This window comes from Myotis davidii, unplaced genomic scaffold (genome assembly GCF_000327345.1).
Source record: "Myotis davidii unplaced genomic scaffold, ASM32734v1 scaffold459, whole genome shotgun sequence".
Lineage (NCBI taxonomy): Eukaryota > Metazoa > Chordata > Mammalia > Chiroptera > Vespertilionidae > Myotis > Myotis davidii.
Window position 1 is genome coordinate 118,008 of NW_006289838.1, and position 5,137 is coordinate 123,144.

At 56.2% G+C, this 5,137-nt stretch overlaps 1 protein-coding gene across 1 annotated transcript in view; it reads right to left on the minus strand.

Annotated features, from left to right (window-relative positions):
• PLIN1 (perilipin 1) overlaps positions 1–5,137 on the minus strand; it is a 110,405-nt gene that overhangs the window by 68,491 nt on the left and 36,777 nt on the right. Inside the window, exon 8 of the mRNA XM_015563232.1 lies at positions 2,929–3,073. The gene's annotated coding sequence lies outside the window, so the exon portion shown is untranslated. The remainder of the gene's footprint in view (positions 1–2,928; positions 3,074–5,137) is intronic.

A 5,137-nucleotide genomic window follows, 5' to 3' on the forward strand; every position in this document is an offset into this window, starting at 1 on the left:
GGGCGACAAAGGGCCCAGGGGCCTGGACTTGCGGCCTGGGCCCCCGCAGAGCCAGCAGGGGCAGAGGGACTATTTGGGGGGTTTCAGTCACGATGCTGATTGTCAGAACCCTCGGGCGGGCCGGCTGCTGTGTCACCCAAATAAACGGCGATATTGTTTCAGCTTCCAGGGTGGTGTGGGGTGTAGCCCTCTGCTCCCACCCACACCCGACCAGGCAGGGCCCAGGCCTGTGAGGACCCCTGCCCGACGGACAGCCACTCCCGCCCCAGCTGCGGTGTGGCCCCCCTCTTCTCCACCCGCTTCTCTTCCCACTCGGTGCTGGATTGATTATTCATGGAAACGCCCTGGAGAGGATCGGGCTCAGAGTGGGGAAGGGACCGCCTGAGCTCACAGACGGGAGAGGCAGAGGAGCCAGGCGAGGTGGCAGGCGGGGACCGGGCCATGCTGCCCCTCGCCTCTGGCCCAGGAACCGGGGGGCACAGGAGAGGGGCGGAGGGGCACCTTTCTCTTCTCTAAGAAACTGCCTTCCCAGGAGAACTGGATGGAGGGTGCCCGCAGCTCAAGGCCACGCCCGCCTCTGAGGACACCGTGTGGTGCCTTTGAGAACTGCAGGGGTTCCGGAGTCCCGTCTCCATGATAATCCGCCCACAGATGGCAAGCAGGTTTTTTTTTTTTTTTTAATATATTTGATTGATTATTGACAGAGAGGAAGGGAGAGAGAGAGAGAAACTTCAACGATGAGAGAGAATCACCCATCGGCTGCCTCCTGTACACCCCCCACTGGGATCGAGCCTACAACCTGGGCATGTTTCCTTGATCAGAATTAAACCTGGGACCCGTCAGTCCACAGGCGGATGCTCTATCCATTGAACAAACCGGCTATAGCAAGCAGGATTTAAAAAAATAGATATATGTTCTTACTGATTTTGAGAGGGGGGGGCAGGGAGAAGGAAAGGGAGAGGGTAAGAGAGAGAAACATCAATATGAGAGAGGAACACCTGTCGGTTGCCTGCTTCACACACCCTGACCAGGGATTGAGTCTGAAACTTGTGCCCTGCCTGATAGATCCTCCCCCCACCCCCACCCCCCAACTGGTGGGCGGGGTATGACGTAACCTGCAGCCTGGCAATACCTGAGTGACTAATCATGTACCTTATATGGACTACACTTTGGACCACCAATCCACACCTGCCAAATACCCTAAGCCCTTGTCCTATATGGACAATGCAGTAAGCCACCAATCAATGTGCGCCCAGTACACTAAGCCCCCACCCCTTCCCATTCCGCCCCTCAAAAGGCGTGCCCGCCCCTGCACGTGCTGCTGTCCTCCTCTTGCCAGACAGCCCGGCAGGTCCTGCTCCTTTAATAAAGCCTGTAGTCCTGGTTTTCAGCCTCTGTCTGATCTTTCACTGATGAGGAATTGAACCGGCGACCTTTCGGTGCATGGGATGACGCTCAACCCACTGTACCACACCGGCCAGCGCGTGACGGCAACTTCTTATGTATCCCCACTTCCCTCCTCCCCTGGGTCACACACTTGCTCCCTGGTGGCGGGACACCTCCCCACGATGCTGGTACTGACTAGCTGATGCTCCCCGTCCTCTGCACCCCAACCAAGTTCATGGTGTGACCCTGGTATGAGTAGGATCGGCTTAGCTGCCCCTCCTTAAAACACTGGCCCACCAGGCCGGCATGGCGCAGTGGTCGAGCGTCGACCTCTGAACCAGGAGGTCACTTGGTCAGGGCACATGACCGGATGGTGGGCTCAGACCCCAATGTGGGAGCCAATCAACGATTCTCTCTCATCACTGATGTTTCTGTCTCTCTCCCCGTCGCCCTTCCTCCCTGAAATCAATTAAAACATATTTTAAACAAACAGCAACCCTGGCCCATCCAGCACCAGCATCTACACGGCACAGCTGTCCCAGGAGGAACACGTGGTCGACACGCAGAAGCACGTGTCCTGCCCATGTGCACGAGGAGCTTTATTTTACACCCGAGACACATGCACACACACACACACACGCACACGCACTTGCCTGCCAGGGCTGTGCCGAAGACCGGATTGGTCACCTACCCCCCATCCTCCTCCCCACCCCAAACGCCACGTACTGGTTCCGTGAAAAATTCCTTAACCTTCCTCATCCCGATCTGTGAAACGGCGCACGCCACCTGCCTTCCCCCGGCTCCGAGGCTAAAATGACTTGAAATCAGCTGGTGGATTTCAGATCTGACGCACAGCGCCTGGCCCATAGTCACTGCCCTACCAACCTTCGCTTCCCCATCACGTGAGTTCGAACCTGTCAGGCTGTGCAAGTGCTGTGACGAGGTGACCAGGGTCAGCCCGGCCCGGCGGCGCCCGTGGTGATGCTGTCGCTCTCTCTCCCACCATCCAGACCAGGGCACCCTGCCAGGGCCCCGGGTGAGGTGGGGTGAGCCGCCAGCCAACTCTCAGCTGTCACAGAGGCAGCGCACCTGTGAGTAACCACAGCCTCTGGAGTCACATCTGGGCCCAATCCCAGGGCCACCACTGAACATCTGCATGAACACGGTATCAGCCTCTTCTTTACCCCACTTTTTAAAAATACATATTTTTATTGATTTCCGAGAGGAAGGGAGAGAGAGAGAGAAACATCAATGATGAGAGAGAATCACTGACTGGTTGCCTCCTGACCACCCCCTACTGGGGATCGAGCCTGCAACCCGGGCATGTGCCCTTGACTGGAATAGGACCTGGGACCCTTCAGTCTGCAGGCCAACGCTCTATCCACTGAGCCAAACTGGCTAGGGCTTCCTTACTGCACTTTGCCACCCTTTAGCTAGGGCTCACCTCACAGATTAGCTGAGAAATGAGAGCAGGCGACAACGGCTCACCTACCTGGGTGCTGGTGACCGTCCTGTCCCTCTGGGTGGGCACGGCTCACCTACCTGGGCGCTGGCGACTGTCTGGTCTTTCTGAACAGGCATCAGGGCTTCCGCCGGTTCGGTGCGGCTGGCCCAGGAAGGGGTGGGGACGACAAGCGGCGGGAGGTGATCCGTCCCATCTCCTGCCCTCCGTCTAATTAGCAGAGCCCTGTTAATGAGAACCACGCTCAGGCGCTAATAAACGGCAGGAGGCCCCCAGCTCGGAGAGGCAGCAGAGGCCCTCCGCAGGGGAAGGGTCGGCCAACAAGCCCCACTTATCTGTGAAAAGACTTGCTAATAACTTTAATTCCCCCTCCCACCCTGCGGGGCCTTTGCCATGCAAATAGACTTTCTAAACCGGGTAGGGTCCTGGAGAAAAACCGATGCCCCATCCCCCCAGCTTAGGGTCCTGGGAGGGGAGAGTGACGTGGGCGTGGAGGTGCAGGAAAGTGGGCCTCACCCCCACTGCAGGGCCTGTGCTTTGGGATCCCACTCTCTGAAGATAAACATGGCAGGGTGCCCCTGAAATGCAGGACAGTGACACCCCCCACTCCCGCCCCCCGCCCCGTGAATTACTGCCCCTCCTGGCCTGAGCAGGAGCAAGACAAACCCATCAACGTCAACAGGTAAATAAACTGTGGTCTATAAATACAATGGAATACTCGAGGGCAAAGAAAAGAAACCGAAAACCGCACGCTAAGTGAAAAAAGCCAGACACGAAAGGTCACATCCTATGGCCCATTCATACGAAATGTTCAGAAAAGGCAACTCTATACAAAGTAGAGGGGTGGGCTGGGGCTGGGGCGCAGCAGTAGAATAGTGGGGAGTGACTGCCAATGGGAACAAGATTTTGTTTTGATTCAATGTATTGGGGTGGCACTGGCTAATAAAATTATAGAGGTTTCAGAGTTTCCTTCTGGAGGGTGATGAAATGTTCTAAAATTAGTGATGATGGCCTAGCTGGTTTGGCTCAGTGGATAGAGCATCGGCCTGTGGAGTGAAGGGTCCTGGGTTCGATTCCGGTCAAGGGCACATGCCTGGGTTGCGGGCTCGATCCCCAGTGGGGGGCGTGCAGGAGGCAGCTGATCAATGATTCTCTCTCATCATGGATGTTTCTATTTTTCTCTTCCTCTCCCTTCCTCTCTGAAATCAATAAAAATATATATACCGTAAAAAATATTAGTGGTGATGACTGCATAACTCCCTGAATATATGAAAATCATTCAAATATAGTTTAAAGGGGTGAACTTTTTATGGTATGCAAATTACATCTCACTAAAGATCTTATAAAAAGCAAATACCAAGTCCTATGTTTCAGAGAAGGTTGAGGGGGTGCAGGGGAGAAGCAGGTGTCCACAGAGGGCTGAGGGACCCTGGACAGGGATCTGTCCCCTTGCCCACCTCACTGGCCAGGGCCGGCTGCTCACCAGACCCCCTGGCTCAAGCCAGGCTCCTGGCCTCAAGCCTCCCCTCCCCACACATCCCTTCCCTAAACTGAATCCAGCCAACGGAGACAGGGGTGTGGCAGCGTGGCCTGGTTCTAGGTCAGGTGGGCGGACGTGAACGCAGTTAGATGGGCTTCTGCCTCTGGGAGGTCAAGGTTCCATAAACTCAGGATGGGCTCACTGTCATTTTATGTCCCTAAACCACGTGGGAGCAAAGGAAGATGGGAAAATCCCAGCGTCCAGGCCAGGATGCTCCAGCACCTGGGGAATAAAGGGCTCGGGACATGGGAAATGGCCCCTTAGAACCGGCGCCCCAAAAGTCCCCAGAAGTGCCGTTCTGGAGGGTTGACCCTCAGTTTAGGCTTCTGCAAAATGGCTATTTGGGTATAAAATGTGTAAAGGACCCGGTGAGTCAGTAGTCACTGATGGAGATGTATTTATTTTCCAGCCCCCACCAGCTTCAAAGACAAGATGGACGGACTCCGTTTCCTGCCACTTTCCCCTAGGAAGGGCCTGCCTCCCGGCTCCAGGCTGACCCCTCCGAACAGGAGGTGCCGGGGGCCGGGTGCTCTGGGGGCTGAAGACGGCAGGACACCCTCCCACCTCTCCTATGCTCCCTGGAGGAGGGGGTGGGCGCTTTGCATCCACGCGAAAAGAGAAGCCGCCAACTGACACCAGCGCAGTTTATTCACAAATAAATAAATACACACTAAGCCCGGCCTCAAAGCGTCCCGCCTGCGGGTCCCATCGGGCAGGGGCTGGGGAAGGTCGTCCAGGTGGGGCCGGCT